Raw genomic sequence first — 17,953 nt, 5'->3', positions numbered from 1 at the left:
GTCCTCCTCCAGCGATGGTTCGCTCTTGATTACATGTCCAAAATAAGCATGTTGGGCAGTGTCCTGTTGTGATTCATAAACTTCTCATTGGCTGATTTTCAGAAGTTGATCTTTAGGCCTTTCTTCCTAGTCTGTCTTAGTCTGGAAGCCTCACTGAATCCAGTCATCCACGGGTGACTCTACTGATATTTGAAATACTGGTGGCATAGCTTTCAGCGTCACAGCAACACACAAGCCACCACCATACAACAAATGAACAGATGGGCAGAGCTGGGAGAGGGACTGAAAGAAATGGCCGAGCTAGCATTGTAGAGCTGGTTGGGGGCTTACAGGGACTTAGAGCAATCATGGGGGGAGGGATGGAATGGGGGAATGGGATGGCAGAGTCATGAGCACGCCTGCAGGACTGGGCAGCAGGAGACAGTTTGCAGAAAGCACCCACAGCCCCAGCAGGCAGCCTCTTCCACTGCTGCTCCTGACTTTCCCCTCCCTCTTTCTTTCCCTACATCTGAACTTCATAAACTGTGGGAACCACAGTGTTCCCACTCTTTCATTCATTCCCACCCACTCAGCCCCAGCCCACGTCACAGAAGGAATGTCTTGCCTCCAAGGCTTTTTAACTTTCCAGGCAGCATCCAGCTCACGTAGGCGCTGAGTCAGTGCCATCTCATCTGCTTGGGGAGGAAGACTGTGCAGGCTGACTCACAGGGAGCCCGTGGGTCTTAGCGGAGCTCGTCTCCTGCTGCGCAAAGCCCTCAGAACAGCAGGGATGAAATCGACCGACCAGGTGGAGAGAGGCTTAACCTGGGCCAGGCTCTGGGCTAATGCTTCCCAGGTTAATCTCAATTCCCTACAGCCAACTTATAAGGTACAGCGATTCTTTTTGTGGGAGTCCCCAGGTGGTGCAAATGATTCAACTCTTGGCTGCTAACCAAAAATTTGGAAGTGTGAGTCCACTCAGAGATGCCTCAGAAGAAAGATCTGGCAATCAGCTTCTGTATGACTCCATGGCAACTTTTTAAAATTGTTTTTGCTCCTCATATCCAGTCTTTTCATTTCCCTCGGGGACACCCAGCAGCCGTGGGCATCCAGTAAATTGCCTCAGCCCTGGGTGTAGTACCTGACCTTGACATCAGCCCTGGGTGTAGTACCTGACCTTGACATCAGCCCTGGGTGTAGTACCTGACCTTGACAGAACCACAGCGATTGGTCCAAGGCTGGGCATGTGATCTGTCAGAGCCAATGAGAGGCACTAAGACTTAGGTCAAAAATCCCAGCACAGAAACACTCATTCCTCTTTGCTGGACTTGAAACCCAAGAGGATATAGGGACTAGAGTATGTGAAATCTGAGACTGAATCTAGACTGAAGTTAACCCCACAGAAAAAATGCCCAGAAAAGAGCAATGGCAAGAAACTGAGTCCTGATTATATCCTGAAGTCCTGAATCCAGCCATACCTGAAGCTGGACCTCTGTGACTTAATATATCCCCTTTGTTTAAGTGAGTCTGGGTTGGGTTTTCTGTCACCTGCAGTTGAAAGAATCCTAATTAATACATCTTTTTACTACCATATTTAACCAATTCTAAGACATACATTTTTTTCCCCACCTTTTAACATCTCTGATGTTGGGGGGTATCTTATAATCTATGGCAACGTCCTGATGGAGCCATCATTATTTGCAAATTTGAGACTTTGCACATAAGCTGTTCACTATTGTCTTCATTTCATGTTGGTACCGCATGCACTGAACTTGAGTGCTATTTAAAACCTCTTCAGTAAGATCACATTGTGATTCAGCAGTCAGATAAAAAGTGACTGTGTGGAGGGTAAGGCAGGGATCTCCAGCAACAGGGAATGGATTCGATACCATTAATGAAGCAAACTTTTCTCATGGGCAGAAAGACTGCTCTTTTCTTGCAGTCTTCTGCTTTGCAGAACCTAACATAGGAAGATAATCCATGACTAGGAGAAGTTGTGTTACATTTTGTTCCTGAGATAGGGCTAAAAAGATTGGCTAACACACACCAAGCAATGCTGCTGAAGGCAGGCAAAAATGTGAAATCTCATGGAAGAGAGGAATTTTGAAACCGGGAGAGTCACTGTGCCTGGCTCCTCACTCACCCAGGACCATTGTTAAGACGCTGTGTCACAGGGCAATCCTTCATGTGTTTTCTTTCTTAGTGAACTAGAATTAGAACTATGCAAATAACAGCTTCTTCTACCTTGGTTTGCCAACAGCTTTCTCCGCTTGGAGGTATTTTCTGAAGCTGAACTAACTCCCCCTACAAGGTATTTTCATTAGTGCTGCTAAAATTAGCATAGCGGGAGCTAACGAAAATACCTTGAGGAGGAAAGGAGCCACTGGCAAACAAATGCAGAAATCTTGTGTTATTTGTGTAAAAATACTGCATATGTAAAATTTTTATATTTAATATATAATTATGATATAGTGTATAATTGTATATTATATGTTATTGGGGTTCTTGAGTGGTGCAAGTTGTTAATGCGCTTGATTACTAATCAAAAGGTTACAGATTCAAATCTATCCAGAGGTGCCTAGGAAGAGAGGCCTGGTGAGAAGCCACTGAAAGCCCTACACTTCCTGGAGCCTTGGAGGCTGGATGAACCTCTGAGACCACTGCCCTGAGATAATCTTTAAACCTTAAACCCAAATCATCCCCTGAAGTCTTTTTAAAACCAAACAGTAGTTTGGCTTAATTAGCAAAGAATGTCTGCTTTGCTCATTGTGCTCTTTTAAGATTTATTTATATGGGATCAAATCGACAACAGCAGCTGGAAAGATGAGATGGGAAATTTAGGGGGCAGTGAGTTTATGTTAATCAGGGAGGAACAACTCAGAAATGGAGGGTGAAAATAGTTGTGCAACTTGAAGAATGGAATCAATGCCACTGAATTGTACATGTAGAAATTGTCAAATTGGGTAGGTTTTGCTGTGCAGATTCTCAAAGTAATATAAATTATTTAAAAAAGAATAAAAAAGAAAACGCTATGGAAAACAGTTCTACTGTGACACATGGAGTCACCATGAATCAGAATCAACTTGACGGTGATATATTTTTCATATATTATTATTAATGTATAAAATAATATACAATTGGCAAAATAATTCTATTATGAAAACATTCTGCATCCCACTTTGAAATGTGGCGTCTGGGGTCTTAAATGCTAATAAGCGGCCATCTAAGATGCATCAACTGGTCTCAACCCACCTGGAGCAAAGGAAAATGAAGAACACCAAGGTCACACGACAACTAAGAGCCCAAGAGACAGAAAGGGCCACATGAACCAGAGACCTACATCATCCTGAGACCAGAAGAACTAGTTGGTACCCAGCCACAACCGATGACTGCCCTGACAGGGAGCACAACAGAGAACCCCTGAGGGAGCAGGAGAACAGTGGGATGCAGACCCCAAATTCTCATAAAAAGACCATACTTAATGGTCTGACTGAGACTAGAGGAATCCCGGTGGTCATGGTCCCCAAACCTTCTGTTGGCCCAGGACAGGAACCATCCCTGAAGACAACTCATCAGACATGAAAGGGACTGGACAGTGGGTGGGAGAGAGATGCTGATGAAGAGTGAGCTAATTATATCAGGTGGACACTTGAGACTGTGTTGGCATCTCCTGTCTGGAGGGGGGATGGGAGGATAGAGAGAGTTGGAAGCTGGCAAAATTGTCACGAAAGGAGAGACCGGAAGGGCTGACTCATTAGGGGGAGAGCAAGTGGGAGTACGGAGTAAGGTGAATATAAACTTATATGTGACAGTCTGACTTGATTTGTAAATGTTCATTTGAAGCTCAATAAAAGTTAATAAAAAAAAAAAAAAAAGGAAAGCAAGCAGAGAGTTGGGAGCCTCATACCACCAAGAAAGCAGTGCTGGGAGCATAGCATGTCCTTTGGACCTGAGGTTCCTGCGCTGAGATGCTCCCAGACCAAGGAAAGACTGATGCATCAGTAGGACCTTCCTCCAGAGCTGACAGAGAGAGAAAGCCCTCCCCTGGAGCCTGTGCCCTGAATTCGGACTTCTAGGCTACTGGACTGTGAGAGAATAAACTTCTCTTTGTTAAAGTCAAAAAAAATAAATAAATAATAATAATATATATGCCATCAACTACAACAACAAATATATATATGTACCCATTTTATAATCGTGTAACACTGAAATATATTACTATTCCCATTTTACAAAATGGCTGTTAAAGTCACTTGTCCAAGGTCACAGGCTGAGTCTGAACCATGGTCCTAGCCATTACATCACCTCCACCCCCCAGGCTGGCAGGGCCCAGGTTCCCACTGTCAAGGGGAGTGGAGAGCTGGGGATACCTTCTGCCCATTCCTCCCCTGCTGCCTGAGCACACTGGCCTAGCTTGGCTAATGGAGATAAGAACAAGGAGTAATGATATCCTGGCCTTCAGTGATACTTGCTCTCACACTAGCTGAGTTCACTGGCTTAGCTTTAGCTAGAGAGGGATCCCCCACCTCCCACAATTGTTTGTGCCTAGAGTTTGAGCAGCCCCAGTAGGATGTGCCCTGGATTGTAATTGTTTTTTCGTCTTAAGTATTTTTAAACATCTTTGAATAAAACATGATTTCAATAGAGATTCTATAGTCATTTCTCCATTCCAAAGTAATAACAACATTTCCATTAGAGTTGTCTTTCTATGAAAAACAATGTTGTTGTTGCTAGGTGCCATCGAGTTGGTTCCGACTCATAGTGACCCTATGCACAACAGTACGAAACACTGCCTGGTCCTGCGCTATCCTCAGAATTATTGCTATGCTTGAGCCCAGTCCTAGTCATCCAGTGTGGCTATAACAGAAATAACACAAATGGATGGTTTCAACAAACAGAAGTTTATTCTCTCACAGTCTTGTAGGCTATAAGTCCAAATTCAGGGTGTCACCTCCAGGGTAAGGCTTTCTCTCTGTGTCAGCTCTGGAGGAAGGTCCTTGTCATCAATCTTCCCCTGGTGGAGGAGCTTCTCAGGTGCAGGGACCCTGGGTCCAAAGGACGCGCTCCCGGTGCTGCTTTCTTGGTGGTATGAGGTCCTCAACTCTGTGCTTGCTTCTGTTTCCTTTATCTCTTGTAAGATAAAAGGTGGTGCAGGCCACACTCCAGGGAAACTCCCTTTACATTGAATCAGGGATGTGACCTTAGTAAAGGTGTCATAATCTCACCTTAATCCTCTTTAACAGAAAATTACGATCACAAAATGGAGGACAACCACACAATACTGGGAATCATGGCCTAACCAAGTTGACACATATTTTGGGGGGGTCACAGTTCAAACCATGACAACCCCATTGTTGCAACCACTGTGTCAATCCATCTCGTTGCTACAGATACTATTTACCAAGAGGGATCACGGATGGTGGTTAGCGCACAAACTCTGGAGTCAGACTGCTTGAGTTCAAATCCCAGTACTACCACATACTAGTTGTGTGCTCTGCAAGAATTTGCCACAAGGATGAAGAAAGGATAGAGGATGTTATGGCAGCTTTGACCCCTGAGACTTTTTTTTGTTTCTTTTCCTAATGCATGCTTGGTCACAAAATGTTTTCTCTGTTTCAGGGAGTGACAAATGCAATGCCTCATTCATTCATTTGATACAATCTATTAAGTGTTGACTGTGTGCTAGTCACTGTGCTAGGCACTGTGGAGACGTATCCAAAGAACAGACAGTAGCTGGGCTTCTGCTACGAGCTGGGAACTCTGCCTCATGCTTTATCTTATCCCAGCTAATTCTCCCAACAACCATCTAAGGCAGTTTACCTGGAAGATTCAGAGACCACTCCCTTCCCATTCTTCTCATAGGAGCTTTCTGTGGATATGTGGCCCAGTCTTGGGTCCCTTACTTTGCAGGACTAAAAGGCACTACTCCAGGGAGAAGAAATGGAGTAAGGGAGCAAGCGAACTTATACTAACTCTTTGGCAGAGAGAGGCATTTTGTAAATTTTGAGGGCTATAAGAGAATATTTTTCTTACTCCTCATGGGTCTAGACAGAACTCTAAGAATTAAAGTTTCATCTTGGGATGAACATGTGTGTCTGTCTGTTTGCTCCAGACATTTTCTTCCTTCAACAAAGTGTACCAGCAGCTCACAAAAGTGGACCAAGAGCTAAGGGAAGTCCTGACTTGAAAGGTCCCATCTTGCCCTGGACCATACTTAGAGCCCTCATGCCCCCTTTTCTCCCCAGACTATTTTGCAGAGTGCCAGCTACTAATGCTCATTATTATTTATTCATACAGGCAGTCAACAAATATTTATTGAGCACCTACTATGTACCAACAACTCAGACTTGGAGAAATGTGCTGCTGGGAGGGGTTATCCAGCGGTGAATACCCAGAGCGTAGGCTTTCCTGAAATGTGGGTGGAAGTTTGCTTCAGGATAGTTAGAAAAAGCAGGCCTTTGGAAAGGAGGCCAGATCTGAGGGTGGGGGTCAGATTAGGAAAACGGTGGGGGCTCTCTTGGGAAGATTTCATTGCATAGGTGGTTTCCCTTGGGACTCTAGAATAAAAGCCACCTAGCCCAGGGCTGGAGCCCTGGTGGTGCAGTGGTCGAGAGTTCAGCTGCTAACCAAAAGATTGGTAGTTCAAATCTGCAGCTGCTTCTTGGAAACCCTGTGGGACAGTTATACTCTTTTCCTATAGGGTCACTACGAGTTCGAATCAACTCGACTGCAACAGGTTAGGGTTTTGGTTAACCCAGGGTTGTGCCTGGGAATTGAGGTAGTCATTCAGGAGGCAAAGTCAGCCCCTCCCCCTGTTCTACAAAGCACCACTCGCCTCAGCTTCTCACAAATTTGGTCACATCATCTGAGATTCAAGGAGGGGTCACTTTCCCAGACCTTCACTCTTCACTCTTCCTTCCCACATGTTCCAGAGTAACCAGAAAATTCTTGCCCTTCCTCACATAGGATAATTCTGGGTGCTCAGCTTCTCCCCCATGTGGGCTTATCAGGGATTTTTTTTTTCTTTTTTCTGAACAAATAAACAGTGCTTTCCCTGAGAGAAATTCCAGTGAATCCAATTTTCCCCATCTCACTGCCATCAGGCTTAGGCCACAGTTTTAAGTTCCTTGTTGTAATTCTCTTTCATTACCCCAACCATTCAGTAAAAAGTAGAAAGCACCATGGTGTGGAGAAATAAAGACACAGGTGAGAAAGAGAAGCAGGGGCTTCTAGTCTGGGGTCTGTGAGAAGGAAACGACACTCTTTGAGGGAACTGGAGCCAGGTGTTCAAGTACTGACCCACGCCAAAGTACAAGGTGGGAGGTGGAGCCAACATGGCGCTATAGACAGAAGCACCATACTGTCCCTGTACAGCAAAGACCCAAAAAGCTAAGTAAAACAGATACAAATATCAATCCTGGAAGCTTAAGCATCAAATGAAGGGCTAAAGAACTCAATCAAGCACTGAATGGAATAAACTGATAGAGAACAAGAAGAACTACAGAATGGAGGTCCCTTACTAGCTAACGCGGCATCAATTCGCCATCTTGGACTTTAGCCACCAAGAATGGCAGACAGGGAGTACAAGAAGGCAACTCAGGGAGCTCCTAACAAGAGACGGAGCACCCGGTAACCAGGGATACATGCTTTCCCCTCCTCCACCCTTCTTCCCTCTACATGGCTTCTGCCCCTCTCCAACAGGTCATAGTTACTTGGCCAGAGAGACACCAGCTCACTGCCTCCTGGGTCCTCCCAACCCCCACTGGCCAGCTCCTTCAGTGTCATTTTTTCTTTTTTTTTTGGCTTTTTTGTTTCTTCTCTCTGTCCCTTCCTTCCTTTCCTTTCTCCTGCCCAGCTAACCCCGCGTGCTATCCCTGCCCCTTCTTGACAGGCTGTGCTACACCACTCAGCTAGAAAGCCACCAGCTTACACTCTCCCTGGGTCTGCTCTTTCTCCACCAACAGGTTCCTTCAGCACCATTTTTTTTTTGTTTCTTCTCTCTCTCCCCCTTCCTTTCTCCCAGTCAGCTAGCACCATGTGCTGTCCCCACCCCTTCTTGATGGGCTGTGCCACACCACTTGGCTAGGGAATCACTACGGCCTCCCCAGGTCCACGCCACCCCCAACACGAGGCTCCCTCAGTGCTATTTTTTTGTTTTGTTTCATTTTTGTCTGTTTGGTTTTGCTTTTTTTTTTTTTTTTGCTTCTCTCCCTCTCCCTTTCTTCCTTTCCTTTATCCTACCCACTGAGCCCCAAGTGCCATCCCCACCCCTTCTTGATGGGCTGTGCCACACTGCTTGCCTAGAAAGCCACCATGGCCTTCCCAGGTCTGTGCAACCTTCATGACCAGGATCCCTCAGAGCCATTTTTTTTGTTTGGTTTTCCTTTTGTTTTTCTTTCTTTTTGTTATTGTTTCTTCTCTCTCTCTCTCTCCCTTCCTTCCTTTTCTTTCTCCCACTCACCTAGCCCTGTGTGCCACTCCCCTCTTTTGATGGCTATGTTGTAGCACTCAGCTAGAGAGCCTCTGGCACAGCTTCCCTGGGTCTCTACCGCCCACACAGGCTGGCTCCCTCAGCACCATATTTTTTGTTTATCTTTCCCTTTCTCCCCCCTCTAATCTAGGCCCTGCACTGCCTCCACCCCTTCCTGACCGGCCATGTTGCAGTGTCCAGTGAGAGAGACATCAGCTCATGGCCACCACAATTCTGCCCCACCCCCAACGGCTGGCTCTCCCAACACCATATTTATTTGTTGTTGTTGTTTGTTGTTGTTTCTTCTCTCTCTTTCCCTTCTTTTCTTTCCTTTCTCCAGCCCACCTAGCCCTGTGTGCTGCCCACACTCCTTCTCAACAGGCCGAGCTGCACCACTCTGTAGAGAGCCACTGGCACACTGCCTCGCCAGGTGTACCCTGCCCCACCCACCAAATTCTACCATGTTGCCACATTTTTTTTCTTTTTTTTGCTTGTTACTCTCTTTTCTTTCTCTCATCCACTTAGCTCCACACATCGCATCCTCTGCCTTCCCTCCTGCCTATCTGCATCACATGCCAAGCACCACACCTCCAAGCAGCACTAGTGTGGACTGCCGGACCCCACCCTGCACTATCCCCTGCCCTGTCCCATCAGCCCCACATGTGCTGCAAATGAACCATCTCCACACCCCTTCCTGCTGAGCCTGCCCTGCTGCACCATAGCTGAGCAACTGGCCCTGCCCATTGGACAAAGTGGTGAGAAGTATTGTGTCCACAGACAGGCAAGAAACAAAGAACACCCAGCCCGCCTGCCCAGACACAACCAAACAAAACAAAAAAGCAGTAGGAAACAAATCTACAATCAATAAGTGAAGAAAATAATTCCTGAATGTCCCAAAGACAGCAGACAATATCAAAACGTATAAAAAATAGGACAAGATGGCTCCAGAAAGCGACCAAAATAAAACACAAAATGACCTTCCGGGGAAGAAAAGGCATTGGAATTACCTCATAAGGAATTCAAAACTCTAATATTCAGGGGAGTCCAAGAGATGAAAGAAAATGCAGATAAAATAAGGGAAAAAACCAGACAAAACCATGGCAAACACAGACAAAATCAGGGAAAACACAGACAAAGCAATGGAAGAATTCAGGAAAATAATACAGGAACAAAATGTCAAAATAAACAACTAGAAATTTTATATATATATATATATAAATATTAAAAAAACAGCAATTAGAAATCCAAAAGATAAGCAACAAGATTTCAAAAATGGACAGCTCAATAGAAGGATTTAGGAGCAAATTTGAAACAATGGAAGACATGGTCACTGAAATTGAAGACAAATCCTTGGATACCACTTTGAGGAAAAATCAGAGAAAAGACTGAAGAGAATTGAAGAAACCCTGAGAAAGATGTGAGATACAATCAAAAGCAAAAATTTGCATGTGATCAGAGTCACAGAAAGCAGGGGGAAATGGAAAACACAGAGAGGATCATTGAAGATTTTCTGACAGAAAACTTCCCTAATGTCATGAAAGATGAAAAGCTGACCATCCAAGAAGCTCAACAAACCCCATATAGGATAGACCCCAAAAGAAAATCACCAAGATGTATCATAATCACACTCACTAAAACCAAAAACATAGAAAGAATCCTGAGAGCAGCTTGAGAAAAACGAAAAGCCACATATAAAGTGGAAACAATAAAACTAAGCTCTGATTACTCAGCAGAAACAATGCAGGCAAGAAGGCAATGGAGTGACATATAAAAAATCTTGAAAGAAAAAAACTGCCAATCAATATATCCTGAAAACTCTCACTCAAATATGATGGTGAAATCAGGACATTTCCAGATAAATAGAAATTCAGAGAATATGTAAATACCAAACCAAATTCATAAGAATTATTAAAAGGAGTTCTTCGATTAGAAAACTAACAACGCTGGACAGCAACCTGAACCCAGGACGCAGGACAGCATCAGCCAGATACCAACCTAGGCAATAAACTCTCAAGGATAAAACAAAACTAAAAAGTTTACAACAGGGAATCAGAGAGGTCAATCTGTAAATGACAACAGCATCAGAACAATAAAAGAGGGAATAAATGGTGTAGGTATAGAACTTTCAAATGTAGAGGAAGTCAAGGTGATATCAACCAATGAAAACTGGTTTAAACTTAGGAAGATGGGGTAAATTTCAAGGCAACCGCAAAGTTAACAAACCTGTTCATCAAAATAAAGGAGAAAAACATAAAGTCTCAGTAAACACAAAATCTACAAAAAGGAAAGAAATGGAAAAAAAATCCACAAACAAAAAGAATTCAGCACAGGAAAGTAAGAGGAACAAAGAAAATATCAGCACCATGAAAAAAGTACTACAAAATGACAGCAATAACCTCATACCTATCAATAATCACACTGAACGTAAATGGCTGAAATGCGCACATAAAGAGACAGAGAGTGGCAGACCGGATATAAAAAACAGGACCCATTAATATGCTGTCTACAAGAGACACACTTTAGAAACAGACATAAATATTTAAAAAAATCGAAGGTTGAAAAAAATATATATCAAGGAAACAGCGACCAAAAAAGAGCAGGAATGGCAATACTAATCTCAGATAAAATAGACTTTAAAACAAAATCCACCATAAAAGACAAAGAAGGGCAGTATATAATGATTAAAGGGACAGTCCTTCATACTAAATATCTATGCACCCAATGACAATATACAAAACAAGCTCTAACAGCACTGAAAAAAGAATTTAACAGTTCACGACAATAGTAGAAAACTTCAACACACCACTCTTGGTAAAGGGCAGGACATCTAGAAAGAAACGCAACAAAGATACAGGATATCTAAAGGCCACAATCAACCAGCTTGACCTCATAGACATATATAGAACATTCCACCCAACAGCTGCAAAGTACACATTTTTTCCAGTGCACATGGAACGTTCTCCAAAATAGACCACATCTCAGGCCACAAAGCAACCCTCAACAAAATCCAAAACATTGAGATAATACAAAGTATCTTCTCTGATCACAATGCCGTCAAAGTAGAAATTAACAACAGGAAGAACAAGGAAAAAAAAAAATAAAATGCATGAAAACTGAATATCACCCTGCTTAAAGACCACTGGGCAATAAAAGAAATCAAGGATAGAATAAAAAAATTCCTAGAATTAAATGAGAATGAAAACACATCATACCAAAAGCTTTGGAACACAGCAAAGGTAGTGCCCAGAGGTCAATTTATAGCAAAAGATGCAGACATCAAAAAAGAAGAAAGGGACAAAATCAAAACATTAACTATACAATGTGAACAGATAGAAAGAGAACAGCAAAAGAAGGCCACAGCCACCAGAAGAAAGGAAATAATAACGATCAGAGCAGAAATAAATGAAATAGAGAATAGAAAAACAATAGAAAGAGTCGACAAAGCCAAAAGTTGGTTCTTTGAAAGGATCAACAAAATGGACAAACCATTGGCCAAAATGACAAAAGAAAAACAAAAGAGGACACAAAAAACACAAATAAGAAATGAAATGGGGGACATTACAACAAATCTGACTGAAATAAAAAGGGTTATAACAGAGTACTGTGAAAAATTATACTCCAACAGATTTGAAAACCTAGAGGAAATGGACAAATTTCTAGAAACTCAGTACCTGCCTAAACTAACACAAACTGAGGTAGAAAATCTGAACAGACCCATAACAAGAGAAGAGGTCAAAAAGGTAATTTAAAAAAAAAAAAAAAACTTCTAACAACAACAACAAAAAAAAAAAAACCCTGGCCCAGATGGCTTTACTGGAGAATTTTACCAAACATTCAGAGAAGAGCTTGCACCAGTACTACTCAAACTATTTCAGAACATAGAAAAGGAAAAGATACTTCTGAATTCATTCTGTGAAGCCAGCATAACCCTGATACCAAAAGTAGGCACAGACATCACAAAAAAAGGAAATTACAGACCAATACCTCTCGTGAATATAGATACAAAAATTCTCAACAAAATTCTAGCCAATAGAATTCAGCATCCTATCAAAAAAATAATACACCACAACCAAACAGGAGTCATACCAGGCACGCAAGGATGGTTGAACATGAGAGAATCAATCAATGTTATCCACCACTTAAATAAAACAAAAGAATCACATGACCATCTCAATCAATGTAGAAAAGGCATTCAATAAAGTCCAACACCCATTTCTGATAAAAACTCTCAATAAAATAAGTATAGAAGGGAAATCCCTCAACATAATAAAAGGCAACTATACAAAACCAACAGTCATTGTTAACAGAGACGCTGAAAACATTCCTCCTGAGAAAAGGAACAAGACAAGGATGTCCTTTATCACCACTCCTATTTAACATTGTGCTGCAAGTCCTAGCTAGAGCAGTAAGGCAAGAAAAAGAAATAAAGGGCATCCAAATTGGTAATGAAGAGTAAAACTGTCACTATTTGTGGATGATATGATACTATAGATAGAGAACCCAAAAGACTCCACAAGAAAACTACCGGAACTAATAGAAAGAAGCAGCGGGAAGCATGATACAAGATAAACATACAAAAACCAGTCGGATTCCTACACACCAATAAAGAGAACTATGAAAAGGAAATCAGGAAAGCAATACCATTTATAATAGCCCTTAAAAAAATAACATACTTAGGAATAAATTTAACCAGGGATGTAAAAGACCTATACAAAGAAAACTTCAAAATACCACAACAAGAAACCAAAAGAGATCTACATAAATGGGAAAACATACCATGCTCATGGATAGGTAGATTCAACATTGTGAGAATGTCAATTCTACCCAAAGTGGTCTACAAATCACTGCAATCCCAATCCAAATACCAACAACATTCTTTAACAAGACAGAAAAACTAATCATTAGCTTTATATGGAAAGGAAAGAGGCCCCGGATAAGTAAAGCATTATTGAAGAAGCAGAATAAAGTAGGAGGACTCCAACTACCTGACCTCAGAACCTACTATACAGCTATGGTAGTCAGAATAGCCTGGTACTGGTACAATGACAGACACATTCACCAATGGAACAGAATCAAGAACCTGATGTAAATCCATCCACCTATGGTCACCTGACCTTCACCCAAGGTCCAAAGTCCATTAAATGGGGAAAAGATAGTCTTTTTAACAAATGGTGCTGGCAAAACTGGATGACCATCTGTAAAAAAACGAAACAGGACCTATGCCTCATGCCATACACAAAAACTAATTCAAAATGGATCAAAGACCTAAATATAAAAGCAAAAACTATAAAGATCACAGAAGAAAAAACAGGGTCAATGCTAGAGGCCCTAATACATGGCATAAATAGGATACAAACCATAACTAACAATACACAAACACCAGAAGATAAGCTAGATAACTGGGATCTTCTAAAAATTAAACACTTATGCTCCTCAAAAGACTTGACCAAAAGAGTAAAAAGAGAATCTATAGACTGGGAAAAAAAATTTGGCTATGACAAATTCAACACAGGTCTAATCTCTAAAATCTACAGGAAAATCTAACACCTCTACAACAAAAAGAAAAATAATCCAAATGAAAAATGGGCAAAGGATATGAACAGACACTTCACCAAAGAAGACATTCAGTAGGCTAACAGACACAAGAGGAAACGTTCATGATCACTAGCCATTAGAGAAACTAAACTGAGTAATCCTCTCACCCCGACATTACTGACACGAATCAAAAATACTGAAAATAAATGTTGGAGGGGCTGTGGGGAGATCGTAACTCTTATGCACTGCTAGTGGGAAAGCAAAATGGTACAATCATTTTGGAAAATGATATGGCCCTTCCTTAAAGGGCTAGAAATAGAAATACCGTATGACCCAATAATTCCCACTTTAGGAATATATCATAGAGAAATAAGAGCCGTCACATGAATAGATATATGCACACCCATGTTCATTGCAGCGTTAGTCACAATGGCAAAAAGATGGAAACAACCTAAGTGCCCATCAATGGATGAATATACACAATGGAATACAACACAACGATAAAGAACAATGATGAATCTGTGAAACATCTCACAGTATGGATGAATCTGGAGGGCATTATGCTGAGTGAAATAAGTCAATCGCAAGAGGACAAATACTATGTGAGACCACTATTATAAAAACTCATGAAAAGGTTTACACACAGAAAGAAACAATCTTTGATGGTTAAGAGGAAGGGGAGGGGTGGGGAGGGAAATACACTAAATAGACAATAGATAAGTGGTAACTTTGGTGAAGGGTAAGACAGTACACAATACTGGGAAAGTCAGCACAACTTGTACAAGGCAAGGTCATGGAAGTTTCATAGACACATCCAAACACCCTGAGGGACCATATTACTGGGCTGATCGCTGGGGACCATGGTCTTGGGGGACATCTAACTCAACTGGCATAACATATTTTATAAAGAAAATATTCTACATCCTACTTTGATGTGTAGCATCTGAGGTCTAAGATACTCTGCCAGCCCACCCCATCTGGAGCAAGGGAGAATGAAGAAAACCAAAGACAAAAGGGAAAGATTAGTCCAAAGGACTCATGGACCACAACTACCACAGGCTCCACCAGACTGAGTCCAGCACAACTAGATGGTGCCTGGCTACCACACCAACTGCTCTGACAGGAATCCTAATAGAGGATCCTGGACAGAGCTGGAGAAAAATGTAGAACAAAATTCTAACTCACAAAAAAAGACCAGACTTACTAGTCTGGTAAAGACTGGAGAAACCTTGAGAATATGGCCCCTAGACACTCTTATAGCTCAGTAATGAAGTCACTCCTGAGGTTCACTCTTCAAAGATTAGACAGGTCCATGAAACAAAATGAGACTAAAGGGACACACTAGCCCAGGGGCAGGAATGGGAGGGCAGGAGGGGACAGGAAAGCTGATAATGGGGAGCCCAATGTCAAGAAGGGGAGAGTGTTGACACGTCATGGGATTGGCAACCAATGTCACAAAACCATAGGTGTATTGTTTAATAAGAAACCAATTTGCTCTGTAAACCCCCATCTAAAGCACAACAACAACAATGGCAAAAAAGTACGGGGTGGGCCCTAACAGAGCTGGGGTTCAGGGGACATGCATAGATAGTGAGAACTCAAGAGAAACCTAAGAGAGAACTTCCACTTCCCCACCACATGTCAGAGAACACTGAGCCCTGCAGAGGGGCGAATGGTTAGTAACAATAGGTGTGTTTAGGGAACCCTGGTAGTGCAATGGTTAAGAGCTCCACTGCTAACCAAAAGATTGGCAGTTAGAACCTACCCAGTGGCTCCATGGGACAAAGACCTGGTGATCTGCCCCCATAAAGATTCAAAACCCAAACTCATTGCCATCGAGTTGATTCTGACTCACAGTGACCCTTTAGGACAGAGTAGAACTGCCACCTAGGGTTTCTAAAGCTGTAATCTTTACCGAAGCAGACTGCCACATCTTTCTCCTGCGATCTGCAGAGGGGCTGGTGGGTTCGAACCTCTGACCTTTCGGTTAGCAGCTTAACCACTCACCGCACCACCAGAGCTCCTCTCCGTAAAGATTAACCAAAAACCCATTGCCATCAAGTCGATTCTGATTCAAACGTTACAGCCTAGGAAACTCTATGGGGCAGTTCTATTCTGTCACATGGGGTCGCTGGAAGTCAAAAATCCATTCGATAACACCTAACAACAGTCCCAATTTACAGGTGAGAAGACTGAAACTTCCTAAGGTCACCTGGCTAGCTGGACGGAGCTAGGCTCTGAAACCATGCCTGTCTTTCTATCAAGTTACACCGCCTGTCTCTGCTGTGAGCTTCTTGTAAAATGTCTGCTTTATTACCGCTATTACAAGGTATATTTTGGTCACCTATAGGGAGCTGGTACCATTAGTGTAATATAATCTTTTTTTTTTTAATCGTTTAGCTTAGTTTTCCCGCACTCTAGCTTTCTAAGACTAGGGTGCCGTGGGGCGTTGAGTATCCTTGTCTGTTCAGGCAAGAAAAGGTAATCACTTCAGACTGAGTTGGCAGGGAGGCAGCACACACAAGCACACAAAAAAGAACTCTGTTCCAGTCGGGTAGAACTATGGTAGGAAGAGAAACAGGTATAACCTGTTCCACAAACTCAGAGTACAAATAAACCTCAAAACCGAACCCATTGCTGTTGAGTCAAATGCAACTCATAGCAACCCTATATGACAGAGTAGAACTGCCCCATAAAGTTTCCAGGGAGTGGCTGGTGGATTTAAACTGCCAGCCTTATGGTCAGCAGCCGACCTCTTAACCACTGTGCCACCAGGGCTCCAGCTCCACCTAACTGCTGGAATCCTGACCTCCCCTTGCTTTATGACTTGCCTCAAAATGCTGAGGGCTTCAGGCATGGTTCCATCCAGGGGTTTGAATGACGTCATGAGGATCCTGGTTCTCTCCATTTTGGTCATTCTCAGATCTTCTGGGCCTCATTCTCAGATCTTCTCTTGCCACCTGACAGCAAGATGGCCACTGGCAGCTCCAAGCCTGTTGTTGTTGGGTACCGTTGAGTTGACTCCAACTCATAATGACCCCACGTGATAAAGTAGAACTGCCTTATAGGGTTTTCTTGGCTGTAATCTTTATGGAAGCAGATAGGCAGATCTTTCCCCTACAGAGAGACTGGGTGGGTTCAAACCAACAACCTTTCAGTTAGCAGGCAAATACTTAGCCATTGCACCACTAGAGCTCCCTAAGTCCAAGCCTACATTGTCTTTATAGTTTATGAAATTAGAGAAGAGAGAACACTCTGATTGGCCTGATTCGCTCACATCCCTATTCCTGGGGATGGAGGACTTTGACTGGTCAGAACTTGATTGTGTGACCTCCTCGGACTATGGGAGAGAGCTCAAACTCTCTGAAATTACACAGACTGAGAAAGATTTCTGAGCAATAGGTCATTTCCCAGAAGGTTTATTGCGTTGACAAAATACTTCACCTTATCTTATGTGCCCTTCTGGCAATGTGGACACAGTTGACCAACTTGTATCAGTTAGAATGCTTCTGTCTGCAAGTAACAAATTCAAATGGGTTTAAACGGTAAGGAAAGGTATTATCCCACATGACTGAAAATCCAGCAATGAAGCAGGCTCCAGGGGTGTTACAATCAGCTTCCCAATAATGCCATCAAGTTGCCAGTTTTTTTTTTTCCCCATCTCTCCTCTCTGCCTTTTTCAGTGTCAGCTTCATCTTAAGTCTAGCTTTCCTCATGGTCGTAACATGGCTGCAGAAGTTACGGGCATTGCATCTAGAAAACATTCTCTTCCTTAGGAGCAAGAAAACCTTTCCCAAAAGCCCCGTAACAGAGGTCTGGTGTGTTTCTTGGCCAGGCATGGGTAGCTTGATCATTCCTAAATCTGCAGCTGCCAGGAGGCCTGGAGGATTACTGTGACTGACTTAGAACAACCATTTCTAGGTGTGTGTGGGCGTGGGAGGTATGGAGACTGGCAGTAAGCCATGAAGG

This window comes from Elephas maximus, chromosome 4 (assembly GCF_024166365.1).
Source record: "Elephas maximus indicus isolate mEleMax1 chromosome 4, mEleMax1 primary haplotype, whole genome shotgun sequence".
Lineage (NCBI taxonomy): Eukaryota > Metazoa > Chordata > Mammalia > Proboscidea > Elephantidae > Elephas > Elephas maximus.
The sequence above is the reverse complement of the archived record's forward strand: the minus strand, read 5'-3'. Positions refer to the sequence as shown.